We start from the raw sequence: 15,742 nt of genomic DNA on the forward strand, positions 1-15,742 counted from the left end.
CAAAAACAAGAAATGGGGAAAGGATTCTCTATTTAATAAATGGTACTGGGAAAACTGGCTAGTCATATGTAGAAAGCTGAAACTGGATCCCTTCCTTACACCTTATACAAAAGTTAATTCAAGATGGATTAGAGACTTAAATGTTAGACATAAAACCATAAAAACCCTAGAAGAAAACCTAGGTAATGCCATTCAGGACATAGACATGGGCAAGGACTTCATGACTAAAACACCAAAAGCAATGGCAACAAAAGCCAAAATTGGCAAATGGGATCTAATTAAACTAAAGAGCTTCTACACAGCGAAAGAAACTACCACCAGAGTGAACAAGCAACCTACAGAATGGGAGGAAATTTTTGCAATCTACTCATCTGACAAAGGGCAAATATCCAGAATCTACAAAGAACTCAAACAAATTTACAAGAAAAAAACAAACAACCCCATCAACAAGTGGGCAAAGGATATGAACAGACACTTCTCAAAAGAAGACATTTATGCAGCCAACAGACACAAGAAAAAATGCTCATCATCGCTGGCCATCAGAGAAATGCAAACCAAAACAATAATGAGGTACTATCTCACACCAGTTAGAATGGTGATCATTAAAAAGTCAGGAAACAACAAGTGTTAGAGCGGATGTGGAGAAATAGGAACACTTTTACACTGTTGGTGGGACTTCAACTATTGTGTTATTATAACTACTTCAACTATTGTGGAAGACAGTGTGGTGATTCCTCAAGAATCTCGAACTAGAAATACCATTTGACCCAGCCATCCCGTTACTAAATCATGCTGCTATAAAGACACATGCACATGTATGTTCACTGCAGCACTATTCACAATAGCAAAGAATTGGAACCAACCCAAATGTCCATCAGTGATAGACTGGATTAAGAGAATGTGGCACATATACACCATGGAATACTATGCTGCTATAAAAAAGGATGAGTTCATGTCCTTTGTAGGGACATGGATGAAGCTAGAAACCATCATTCTCAGCAAACTATGGCAAGGACAAAAAACCAAACACCGCATGCTCTCACTCATAGGTGGGAATTGAGCAATGAGAACACTTGGACACAGGATGGGGAACATAACACACTGGGGCCTGTTGTGGGGTGGGGGGTGGAGGGAGGGGAGAGGGATAGCATTAGGAGATATATCTAATGTAAATGATGAGTTAATGGGTGCAGCACACCAACATGACACATGTATACATATGTAACAAACCTGCACATTGTGCACATGTACCCTAAAACTTAAAGTACATAAAAAAAGAAATAAAGAATGAAAATTTAAAAAAAGAAAATAAATGGGCTATCAAGCCATGAAAAGTCATCGTGGAACCTTAAATGTGTATTGCTAAGAGAAAAAAAGCTGTCTGAAAAGCCGATATAATATGTGATCCCAACTACATGACATTCTGGAAAAAGCAACACTATTGAAATAATAAAATGACCACTGGTGGTTTCCAGGGATTTGGAGAAGGAGGAGAGGGAAAAATAAGGGTCCAAGGCATTTTTAGGACAGTGAAACTATTCTGTATAATACTGTAATTGTGACATATGATATTATGCAGTTCTGAAAATATGTAGTATGAACCCAAATGTAAAATATATGGACTTAGGCTAATAATAATGTGTCAACATTGGTTTAACAAATAAAGAATGCACTGCAATAACTGAGAATGTTAATAATAGGAAAAACTGTGCAGGATAGGGAGGCCACAAGGGAATTTGATATTTTCTGTACATTTTTTCCTGTGAACCTAAATATGCTCTAAAAATAAAGTCTACTGAAGAAAAACAAAAAGAAAATAAGATTATCATAGACATGATATGTAAAGATACAGGCCAAGCATAGTATGATTCCATTTATATAATGATCAAGGAAAGGTCAAAATGATGGTGGTAGAAGTCAGGATAGAAGTTATATTTAGAAATGTAATACCTGAGAGGCAGTACAATGAAACCCTACAGGGTTCTCATAATATTGAAGCTATTTATTAGGTATGTTCAATTTGTAACACTTTCATTAAGCTAAACCCTTATGATTTATGTGCCATTTAGTGTATATATTACGTTTAAGGATATTTACTTTAGTTAAAATATATTAGAATTCCTCTTTGGGGAATAGTGAGCTAGAAATTTTCAGTCAACCCACAGACTAGTAATAACTAGAACAACTACACAAAATATTGGAAAAAAAATCAGACTGAAGGCGTCAGACTTTAACAAAGAATTAGGATTCAGGAAAGTCAAGTAACCTGGGATGTTGTCCTGGTATTTGGGAGTAATTACCTCCCAAGGAGAATCTGACAATTCTGGAAGATATTACCAAAATATCAAGAGGTTGAGACACATGGAGGTAAAGGGCAAATATATAGATCACGAACCACTGAGAGTGATGAGGCTGGTGAACTTCCCAAGCTTTGAATTGACATTTTAAAGGGGATATATAGGAACAAGATTAAACAAGAAAAAAATCAGGAGCCAAACTCAGTTTCAAACAGCCTTAAACCCTGGTAAACTTGAGCCAAGACCTCATTTAATATTCCATCTCCATAAGTCCCTACTCTGAAAAGTAGATCATAGCGGCATTTTAGGTCTCTTGGGATCTGAACAGGTTAATAGACAGTATATCTTATGATCCCTAGAATGTCTGGGTATTTTTCTTTATCCAGTACACAGATACCTTAGTAGATGGCAAATTTCTCTAGGGAAATATTGTAACAAGATTCTCAGGATACAATTGTGGCCATGCTGTTTTGTCTTTCCTCAAAATTCCCCATCTACTCTCACAATCAAGGGGTTTTGGGTTTGGGAATTGGTGTTGAATTGGCAATTGGGTGGGAGGACGTGAATTAAAACACTAGTAACTTACTTTTACCTGTTTGTAAGACATGAAATAAATGTCAAACAACTTTAGTTGTCTGCTCATCTGCTTCATTGCTAGAAATCCCTTATGCATTAGCCATTTCTACAGATCTCTGCAGGACAAAACTCCTCTCATTACTCTGAACTTCAGGTTTATATTGGTTATTTCCCATATCTTCTCTCTGACAGTTTCATGTAACCTCTTGCCTTCCATCCTCTGGAATACTATTACTCTTATCGATAGCAGTGAGCTCAATTTCTCTGTAGCATCTCACCATCATCTCTAGTTTACTAATGACAGTTTCTACAGAACTCTTCAAAGATGTTTATATTCTCATCACCAACGCATTTATTGATGCATTTATTAATGCATTGGTGGGTGATTATTTTCTACGTCTCGTATGTAATGGTGGTTAGGGATTAGCCAAGGAGGCTGTCCAAATAATTCATTCCAACACATACATTTCTCTGAACCTTTGAATTAATTCCTTTACAGTGAGTTAAAAGATTGGCATTTCCAACTTATTACCATAAATCAAGTTTAGTTTAGGTTTTCTTTAGTCTATTAACTAGCAAAATATGAATGCCACTTTTGGATGCATGAACCAATATATTAAATTCTGAAGCCCAAGGGAATACTCCCGTAGCAATGAATTTGATTGAATTCCAATTTATGTTTCTCCTCCCTTGGCTAAAATCTTTACAATTCTTTCCTAAATATACTCTCTTAGGTCCCACAGATACAAATTGGAAGGCATATTATTATTATTACTGTTATTTATTATCATTTTTTCAGTTTGTCTGTTCTCAGAGCCAACCTTGTACCTCTCTATCCGATTACACTGTGATCTAGTTCTTGTTGTAGGCCTAGAAACAAAGTTAAGTGACCAGGCAATTATTTCAGGTGCAACCCCGAGTCTTTTATGTGGAGGACAGTTGGTTACCTCAGATGTGGTGTATGTGCTTGTGTGTGTGTGTGTGGTGGGGAGGTGGGGGGGTAAGGGTAATTTAAAGGAAATGGGTCATCAAGATCTCAGCCTCACATGGATCTGCTGAAAAATGTCCATTTAATGTCTCAGAGTGTTATTTCTTATTGAGAAGAGTACTGGTCAGGCTGATATTTGAATGCTAAGTGAATCAGTTTGTGTGCTTCATCCTTAACCATGGCTGCCCTAAAACCCCGGATGATCCTTCAAACCTGTCATAAAAACATTTTGATTTTTTCATACATCTTTTAAAATGCTTATTACTTATAATTTCCCTTTTGTGTATTCTTACTCTCTATGATAGTAAAAAAAAAAAAAAAAAAAAAAAAGCCAAGAGCTTAAGAACTCTCTGAAATCTCTGTTATTGTCAACAACCACATGATCACCCAATAAATGTCTTGCCCTCCCTCTGTAATTCATCCTATGCTATTACTGGTGCTTATTTGGTAATTAAAATGATGTTAGATCAGGAGTTTGAGACCAGCCTGGCCAACATGACGAAACCCCGTCTCTACTAAAAATACAAAAAAATTAGCCGGGCATGGTGGTGTGTGCTTTTAGTCCCAGCTACTGGGGAGGCTGAGGCAGGAGAATCGCTTGAACCTGGGAGATGCAAGTTGCAGTGAAGGGAGATCGTGCCACGGCACTCCAGCCTGGATGACAGAGCAAGACTCCGTCTCAAAAAAAAAGATATTAAATGCTGGGATGAACATTTACCCCAACAAGGAAGTTATCTGTGTATTCATTAGATATACAAGCAACCCAATCCAAGAATCCTGTTTTCAGGAATTTTTTTGTAAGTCACTCTTGCTCCTAATCACCGCTTCAGCCAAGGTCCACTAGAAAATAAATAACACATCAGAATAAGGGAAATGAAGAGACAGGAAAATACCATAGACAATGGAATAATCTGGGATTAGCAGCATCCCAGTTTTTATATCTTCTATACTTACACCCTGTTACTGTGATCCATATAGGTCAGACTTCTGAGGAAGGAAACTGGGTGAAGAATGGTAAAGAGTAGATCTGGACTGAATATGTACATACTGAACATCAACATAATATTGACTAAAAATTCTGACAAAAATAGTACAATAAAAGAAAATTTCAAGCCAATCTCTTGACCATGAGTGCTGTGAAAATCAAGCAGACGTTTTTAAGAACTATGGCCCAGCTCTACCATCCCATCTTTTTTCCCTTAGTGAGAACAGCATGCTATTCTCTTAAGGACTGTTTCTTCAGTCTTAGTCACAGAATAAAACAAGAAGAACTGCTTGAGGGCGGATACCACACACAACTCGTTTAGGAAACAGAGCTTTGTGGTTCTAAGCCATTTAGAGTTTAGCATTATTTACTATTGGAGAATAACCTAACAAAGGCTGACTAATAAAGATGTAAAAATTAAATAACTAAAGGCTTACAAAACCCAAAGGAATGTAGTGTAGATGTATTAAAATGTGATATACTAGGTTTTATAACAAAATTACCAATGATAGAGGGGTTCGGTTTATAATGCATGAATTTTAATTCGTTAGGAAGCCACCAGTATATATATATATATACACATACTCGTAACTACAGAAAGAAATACAAACATCTATAATCATTTGGGAGGTTTAACAAATCTTTTAAAATAATACCATTGTCTATATATAAATAATATATTTATGGCTGTATATTTCCTTCTAAGTACTATTTTAGTTAAATATCACAAATTTTCATGTACAGTATTTAAAGATATTTTCTTGTGAATATATGATTTCTTTTTAAACTATTATTTACAAGTGTGCTTTCTAAATTTCAAACATATGGGGATTTTCTTTTTTCATTATACTTTAAGTTCGGGGGTACATGTGCAGAATGTGCAGTTTTGTTACATAGGTAGGCACGTGCCATGGTGGTTTGCTGCACCCAACAACTTACATTAGGTATTTCTTTTAATGCTATCCCTCCCCTAGTCCCCCACCCCTTGACGGGCCCCAGTGTGTGATGTTCCCCTCCCTGTGTCCATGTGTTCTCATTGTTCAACTCCCACTTATGAGTGAGAACATGCGGTGTTTGGTTTTCTGTTCTTGTGTTAGTTTGCTGAGAATTATGGTTTCCAGCTTCATCCATGTCCCTGCAAAGGACATGAACTCATCCTTTCTTATGGCTGCAGGGTATTCCATGGTTTATACAAACATATTGAGATTGTCTAATATATTCCACTCATTTTGTATGCAATAAATATTTATTGCTTGTTATGTACCATGCACCCTTCCAGCTCTAGACATGCATCAGTGAACAAAATTAATAAATATCCCCATAAATATATTTATGGCTACATATTTCTTAGTACTTCTTTTTCAACATAGAAAGGAAGAAGGACCAAAAACTGCATGTAGAGCCTTAAAGTTATATAGGACTTGAATAGTTAAAATAGAAAACAAACTTACCATACAGATGCCAACAAAACCAAAAATTTGTTCTTTATAAAAAAACTGATAAAATTGACACATCTCTAGTGAGAGTGATTTGTGAAAGAAAAGCCCAATATACATTTTCAGAAATGATAAAAGAGCTATAACTATCAATGCTGCAGAGAATAACAAGGTAATAAGGACATACTGTAAAGGATATTATATATAGCTATGTATAATTTAGATGAAAATAAATGAATTGTTAATAAAATAAACCATAGCATGATTTATTCTGGAAGAAAGTGGTGACTTATACAAACATTGAACAACTGAATTATTTGTAAGCTTTTCAATAAAGAAATATCCAGTCCCCAATGGCTTCAACAAAGATAATAAAATTTCAGTGATTCACAAATTCTTCAGAGAATATAAAAGAAAAATCCCAAGTCATTTTATGAGGCCAGAAAAACCTTGATTTAAAACCTTAATGAGAATTAAGAGACATAAAAATTTCATACCAATATTCATTCATAAGTACATACAACAGACACACACACACACACACACACACACACACAAATATGGCATATCTAAATTGTCTCAGTCTGAGTAAGTGTGGGTGTGTGTGAGTGCACCCTGTGATGGAATGGTGTTCTGCTCAGGCTTGGCTCCTGCTTTGTGCTTCAGTCTTCCAGAACCCCGAGCTGAAATAAACAAGTTGGAAAGTGAATGAATAAATACAAATTATTTCAAGATAAAAATTTTTAAATTATACAATAATGATACAAATGCATGACGATAAACGATGTGATCTGAAAGTGTTCAGCGAGCCTGCCATATTTGTGATTGTTTTGAACTGCCTGGTGGTAGGAGGTGCTCCTTACGATGTTCTCTTTGCAAGCATTTATTCCTTAATTTAACCTCCACTACTATGATCACCATTACTTATTGATTCTCTTAAAATTGGGTAAACAATTATCATGGTTTTATCAATCTTTTGCAAATGTATGGATAGCTCAGATTTATTACAACATTTATTGTAATATTATTATTACAGTAAATAAGGACTTACTATACAAAGGTGATTTTGGAGGGTTCATTAATTTCACCATTATCTTGTTCTGTCTTTTTTACTCCCTCTTCCACTTCAGCTATCTTTTGTTTTTAAGTAGCAAGCCCCCCTTGGACACTCTAGGGTTGGGGAGGCATTGTGAATAACATTGGCCATCACTTGTTGACCTAATATGTGTAAGGAAATTACTTAAAACTTTACACAAATCTTCATGATCAGAAAACAAAAGAAAAATATTATGTCAATTGTGAGGTAATAAATGGCATGTGTGAAAGTCAGGATAGAAGTCCTGGGTCCCCCATCACAGTGTTCATCGGAGCAATGGATTTCTTGATCTGGATAGCTCTCACATCAGGACCTACAAGACTTCCCCCTGGGCAGGGTTTGCAATACTTGCCCAGATCATGTGTTGAGTGAGATATCAGGGACGTTTATGAGTTTTGTCTGGGCATAGAACCAAGTGGCCTAAGTACTAAGCTTGCCTGCCACCAAGCAGCTGTGTGGTACATTGGACAAGCTATATTACCACTCTAGCCTTGGTTTTCTTCTCTGTGAAATAGAGATTACATAAAGACCTTTGATATCTTTGACATTCTAAGACATTCCTGGATAAGATATCTGACTAGATAGTGTATGCTTGGGGAGAAATAGAAGAAAGGGTTGAATCCAAGGAATGGCTACAGGGAAAGACCAAGTGGATTTACCTAGACAGGGAGTTGAGAGATGATACAGAAGTATCCTGCCTCCTGCATACTTTGCCTGGATCTGTGCGCTAGCATACAACCAATTTCCATATGACAGACCCTGAGACCCTCAGGGCTGCAAAAATCCTTATAACCATCTGATATTACTTTTGCTAGCTTTTAGAGGTTTGTTCATCAGAATCAGCCAATTTCTGCACAGGAGAACACAGGAAAAATAGAAATAGAGTGTCTAACTGGTTATGCAGAACTAGTGTCCTATATTTGATCAGCACTAATATTATTGGCTCTTCAATTTTTTTTTTTTATTTTAAGTTTTGGGAATATCCAAGATAGTGAAAATTGCTGAGAAAGTAACGTTTTTGATTTTTCTCTTTTAGTTCCTTCAAGTTCAATGCACCATAGCAATTAGGAAGTATTAGCATTGGTTCTAGTAAGGGGTTAGGATACGTTACTGCAGGTTAGAGATGTTCTGTAAGCAAAACACCCTGAGCCAATAGGGAGAAAGAATTAACCCAAGGTCAGCATGAAACAGGGACAGAGAAAGGTTTAACAATCTGGACCGAGGTCCAAACAAATAAATAAAAAATACAGTAAATCCTGACACAGGTATCAAAACAAAGAAACAGCCAAGCCAGAGGCAAATGCATCATTTTGTTATGCAGAATGAAGTGAAATGGGTAAGAATATAACTTTAGCATTTGTGTTATACTTAATATAAGAACCAAAGAAACGAGACCAGAAAAAGTCTTTTGCTGTAGGAAACGTGCATTGACATTCATTCACTGCAGATTTAGCTTCAGAAGCTATAAAATAGGAAACAGAAGATCAAGCACCCAGTAGGAGGAGGAGTCAGTGCCCAGTCAGTGCCAAGTGAAGTGTGCCTGGGAACAACATGGCCATAAACAGCACCAGGCAGTTTAAACTGTGTAATCAAGAAAAGCACCAGGTTTCCCAGCTAGTGACAGACTCCAAAATCCATTCACTTTACACTTAGGGTGCATAATGCAGTTCACATTAATGACTACAAAAATAAAACATTTAAAATAAATAAATATATTAAGAAGACAATAAACTTTCTCTGTACTCTTACCACCCAGATATCAATCATTTCTATTAACATGTTCACATATGTTTCTGACTTTTCTGTGTGCACGCTGTGGAGAAAAGAGTTTTATGGTAGGCCTGAACTGCTATTCTTAGGAAAGCCTGCTTGCAAGATTGGCCATTGGCTAGCATCTGAAAACTTGGCTGGCAAACAGTTCCTTATACAAAACTTTCCCTAATTGATAAGGTGGCTCACTGTCCCTCTCGGTTTGTACAAAGAATGCAGAATTTTGGTACATGCTAGGTGGAGGTTGCCAATGTGACCAATTCTGAATGAAGTCCTCAGACACTGCATTTCTAATGGGTTTTCCTGGGTAGAAACATAACCTAGATGTTGCTGCATTTTTGTTGCTGGGGAAGGATGCACTATGACTCCTATGGGGAGAGGTAGCACGAGAAGTCTGCAGGTAGATTCCTGCAGACACTGCCTGTATCTTATGATTTGACTGTGTGGTGAATTCTCATTGAACTCCTGTAATCAATATTAGCTGTGAAGACAATCCTATTGTGAGTCTTGAGTCCTGGTAGTAAAGCTTTGAATGTGGGGTTGGTCTTGGGACCTCCCCCACAAAACAAACACATGTAATATTTTTAAAAGAAGAGATCATATTATCTGCAGCATTTTCTACCTTTTTATATAGAATACATAGTAAATATGTTTCTACATCAATAAATATAGACCTATAATAATATCATAAATTATTGCATAGCATTATAGTTAGCATTGGACTTTTAAGTTTTGCATATTTTACCACACTGTGACTTAAAAAAACACCTTGCAATATAGCAGCACTTAATCCTCATTCATTATTACTTCTGAGGAAATTTAAAAAATAGTAATTCTGGGTCTACATACATTTTTATAATTTTTGATACATATTGGAAACTGGCCTTGAGAAAGCATGTGCCAGTGTCCACATAAAGATAATGTGTAATCAAAAATCTCATTTTCCATTTCCAGAACAATAAAATCATTGTTTTTTAAAAATTTGATTGAAGCAGTAGAGTGATAATTCTTTGTTTTAAATTGCATTACTTCAATTGTTTACACAATTGGACAGTTTTCAAAATTCTTCTAAAAATTGACTATGATTTCTTCTTGCTTACTTATATTTTTCATTTAAAAATTATTTGGCTTTACTTTTATAATATTTACATTTCTTTTTATATTAAAGAAGTAACTATTTATATTTCATAACTGTTTAAAATATTTTTTACTCCTTTTTAAGTTTTATTTAACAGCCACTTCATATTGTTATAAAAATAATTTACACGTTCAAATCTTTTCCTCCATGCTTACAACTTCTATTTTCATGTTTATAGAGTTTGTCTATGCTTAGAGAACTCTCTAACATTAGATGCATTTACCTAAATTTGCTTTTAAACTCACTATAATTTTGAAAATATGGTAATATCTGATCTATTTTATTTTAGATTATATTACAAACATAATCTAATTGGCATCCTTTAGTATTAAACAATGTGCATACTTCTATTTCTTTAAAAAATAACCTTTCCTCACCAATTGAATATTACTTTTGAGTATTCCATTCTGTGCTTTGATTTGTGTGTCTAGTTTGCTCTAATAGCACATTGGTCGAGTAGTTATTTTATAGTACATTTTACTTTCTGACAGAGCAAATCATCACTATTATTTAGAAGCTCTTTGAATATTAATTCATGACCAATCTTTCACTGGAAATTCAGGGATATTCATCATATTATCAAAAATAGGTATTTGATTGGAATTTATTTAAACTTTGAAGTGAAATAAGGATTAATTGGCATCTCTAAAATTGAGAAATCCTATCCTTGTATAATGTGTGCCTGTATTCATTCATTTTTCATTCTGTATTCCTATGAAAAGTTTTTAATGGCTTCACTTTAATAGGCCTTGACTAGAAATTGTTAAATGTATTTCTGGAAGTTTTGGGAGCTGACTAATTTAAATTTCCCATTTTCAACCACTTTCCATCAATCTCACACAGGTGTGTTGAGTTCCCTAAAGGATCTCATACGTCTCACACCTTACACTGTCCTCTTGCTTTCCTCATTTATAGGCTGTCCTCTTGCTTTCCTCATTTGTAGGCTGTTCAGGGATTTACTCTTAAACTATCAGAATCCGGTGGTCTCTAGCACATTCCCCTACTTTGTTGAATCACTGCTCTGTGGAGTTTGTCTCTTCTACATGGTCCTTCTGAGCTGTTTCCTCACTGATGACCAGTGATGTCCCCTTTGGTCTCTTGCCAACCACAGATAACAACATCTGCTCTGTAGCCGTGCTATCATATCCTTTGGGAATGATTACTGCACTATGTTTTAACACCAGTTCTTTCTACCTTGCTAATAAAGATTCATCAAGGGAAATGAACAACTTTTTTGACAAAGACATGAAAGTGAAGAAGCAAAAAAGTGGAATCAAATTCCAAAAGGTTTCCATGATGGAAAGTTTAAAGTAGAGTGGAATGGTTGGGAAAATAATCTCAGGAATCACAGAGGTTTTGGGGAAAGGACACAGGAAGTCACCTAACTGAACACTGAGAAAGGATGAATCAATGCGCGGATGTGGAGTCAATTAGCGTCAGGAGAACTGTGGGTAATTTGCTAGAGAATAAGTGTTTCTAAAACCTTATTCTGCCATGATTTAATTACTCTCTTCCCATTACATATAGTCATACTATATTTTCTGATCGTTGGACTCAACATTCTATTAAAAATAGGTACGCTTGTGCTATAGACACATTTTATTTTATTTTTATTTTTTCAGGCTGGAGTGCAGTGGGACAATCGTAGCTCACTGCAGCCTCAAACTCCTGAACTCAAGCAATTCTCCTACCTCAGCCTACCGAGTAGCTGGGACTACAGATGTGCCACCATGCCGAACGAATTCATGTATTTATTTACTTTAGAGATGAATGGGGAGTCATTTTGTTGTCCAGGCTGGTCTCAAACTCTTGGCCTCAAGTTATCCTCCTGCCTCAGCTTCTCCTAGCTGGGATTACAGGTGTGAGTCACCATGCCCAACCACAGACACAATTTAATTATGAGGGATTATAAGAATAGGATAGCTCTACACATTTTTAAATCTGCATGGGCACTTTTGTGAGGAATTGCCTTTTCAAATGAAAGATCCCTACTGTCCTAGAAAAGTGTCCAGGACTTGACTAGCCTACATAAAACTAAATGTTTTATTGTACAATGGCTGACTTTCTAAAAATGTGTGAAACTATTAATATCTCACTAAAATCAGTAGGAAATAAACTGATTTAGAATAATTATGAGTTGGATTTTTTTCTTTGAGTATATCTACCCAATCAACCTAATTAACTCTTGGTCTTTGTGACCATTAATATTGTTATATATCAATGCATAGGAAAACAAACTGTAGTTTTAAATAATCTCTCACTAACTTGTGTGGAAGATATACCCTTGATGTGGAAGACTCTCTATTGCTAAACACAAACCTACTCATCTTCCTTGGTGTAAATGCCTCTATGACAGTTATTTACCTGTTGCCCCTCAGCAATACCCCATTCTTCTATATTTTGCAAATTGCATTTTCTTTAACTCTCTTGCTTTCTGGCTTTTGATATTTGTTAAGCACTGAAAAAAAGATGTAAGAGAAGGTGCTTTCCTTCTGCTTCCAGCTCCTGTTGGAATTTCCCAGCAACAGTAGACAGCTGTGGATCCAGCCTCCAGTTTCCTTTAACACTCTTAGTGCCAATCTTGCTGTGTTCCCTCAGAGGTACCAGCCACATCCATGCCAGTCCTCTGGTAATCATACTGTATGCTCCCACATCCACTGGGTATACCCAATAGATCACTTAATAAACAGTCAGGCCATTCCCACTCCTGGAAGGTTCTAGCATTGGACCTCCAGGGTTTCTTCTCGAACTCCTGGTTTCTGTTAACACCACATTTTCTCCATCCGTTGCAGGTCTAAGCAGAGTAGCCACTTTCCTTAATTACATATATGTGTTCCCCTAGCATCCCTTCTTTGCTTTATCAAATTTTCACACTCACGTAAGCAATTCCCTGTATTAAAACCAGTTCTGTTTGAAATAATTGCAATTACTTTTGTTTTATTGGCTTACCCTTGAGAGTTAGAGCCTCGGACATACCAGAATATAACAGTGAATATTGAGTGTGGGTAAGCACTTTAGACTTCCATGATATGTGGGAGAAACAGAATGCTCAGAATAAGACGGAGTGAGTAACGGGAGTGGTACCCTGGTAGAGATTCAGGATTGACACATGTTCTCACAAGTGGGAGTTAAACAGTGCATACACACGGACATAAAGATGGAAATGACAGACACTGAGGACTCCAAATGAGGGAGAGTGAGAGGGAGGTTAGTGTTGAAAGATTATTTATTGGGTACAATGTTCACTATTTGGGTGATGAGTACACTAAAAGCCCAAACCTCAACATCACACAATATATCTATATAACAAACCTGCACATGTTACCTGTTGAATCTATTTTAAAAAGAGCTTTTGGTTTGAGAGAGAGAAAGTAGGGTCAATTGAAGGAGTAGGAGGCTGGCAGTCTAGGGGAGAGATTTGGGAAAAGCTGTCTAAAGGCAATAGTTGGAGTGGAATGTGGTTCTTCGCTAAGTGCTTTTTTGAAAATAAAAATTTAACTGAGAGGTTGGATATTGGTTTATATGGGGAATGGAAAATAGCTACTACATGGGTTGGCTTCTGTTAGTGTAAATGTGTACTTGTCCTGGCACTTGGTGAGAGCTTATGACTTCAATTGTCATTGATATGTTCAATGTTAAAGGATGTCTTAGAAAATTGGTCCTGATTTACAAAGCCAGCCTCATAGGCTGTAAATCTAGTTTTAGTGCCATTATAATTTTTTGTGGCCAAGGTAACAGAAATTTCATAATCTTAACTTGGTATAACTCTTTCTCTTTCCTATGATGTATTCAAAAACATATATAACTAATAGATAATGATGAATGGGAATTCAAAATACCACTTTATTATTATTGGCTGAGTTTATGCTTAAAACTCAGGTGGAGATTTCTCTGTAAGCTAAACAGGCATACACGGCCTAGTTAGAAGACCTAAGGGACTTTACTGTCTTGCTAAAGCCAACTACAAATCTAAAAATCTTACCACTCTGATTGGACAATAGAGATATGTGTGTATGCACATATGTGAAAAGAGGAACAGAGAGAACAAGATGTTCAGTTTTAACACATGGGAGTGCAGGCCCACCGTCAACTTAATTCTTCATTAACATGGAAAAAATAAGAGGAAGGATAAAATGCCAGGACAGTCATTTTTTATATTCATGACCTTTTAACACAAAGTGATCCTGTCCACTTGTCAGTGTTGTGGCATCAGATCCCAAAATCATAGTATCACAGCTCTTGGAAAGGAACAAGGTTTAAAAGACTATTTATTTAACATCAAGAGTATATCTTCCCACAGATGACACATGGCTTAATCTTCTATTGTTAAAGATGAACACTTATGCATTCTACCCTATTAATTTAAAAAAGTCATGTTCTTTTCAAAAGGCCATGTGAGAGCATTATAAAAACATTAATAAAGAAAATAGATCATGTGGACTCAGTATTAATTATTTTACTCATCAGTAGGCAAGTCATTTTATCTGTCTGAGTGTCATTTTTCTCACCTACAAAATGTAGATTATAATATACACTTCCCCTTGGTGTTCTAAAGTTTAGATGAAGTAACGTTTTAAAACTGTAGCACACAATGCAGATATAAATAATTAACACATTAAACTTAGCTCATTTACTTTTCACAAATCAACTTGATAGGCTGGAGGCCTGGGGTGGGCAGTATGGCCAAGGAAAAGACAACTAGGTAGCCACTGAAATTAATTTTGCATCAATCTGTGATTTTCAACCCCTATCAGCAGCGAGTTTCAAGCTTCAAAGAAATGGAAGAAATGGAATTGACGTACATTCTTGGCAGACGTCCTACAATGAACAGGGACTGTGAACAAAACATTCCACTTCCTTCCCTCCTTCTTCAACCCCTGAAAGGTATATGTCATTGATGAAGAGATAGGTGGAAGAAGAGAAAAAATGTAGGAACAAAATAAATCAATCAGGAGACTTTTATTGACAAGTGGATCTTGAAAAGAACTATAATGTGAGAAAGTATCACTATGGTGAAACTTCCTTTTTGCTATCACTCCTGCAGAAAGGACAAAGAATGAAAACATCAAATTCAAGTTCTGGTCTCAAATGTACATGCAAACTTTTGAGTTGCGTGGAGAACAGACTGATTGTTCCATGTGCAAAGCTTTCTACTTGGTGAATATTTAGTGAAATTGACTTAAGCTTTAGCTGGCTTTGCCTGGTCATTCTGGGTGATTTTACGTCTTGTCATTAATCCATTCCCCTGTGAATATCTTCAGGGCATGCTGACCAAATTTAGATGTGTGCCACTGCATACAAAATTAGAAATAATCATATTTCATTAATACACTAGAAGCATGGAAATGGATAACTTTTCATAATTTTCTAACTTGAACATTATTTGGATATATCTTATGCATCAAACATTATAATGGCACTTAACAAGTATCTCATTTAACAATTGTGATCTATTT

This window comes from Papio anubis, chromosome 1, assembly GCF_008728515.1.
Source record: "Papio anubis isolate 15944 chromosome 1, Panubis1.0, whole genome shotgun sequence".
Lineage (NCBI taxonomy): Eukaryota > Metazoa > Chordata > Mammalia > Primates > Cercopithecidae > Papio > Papio anubis.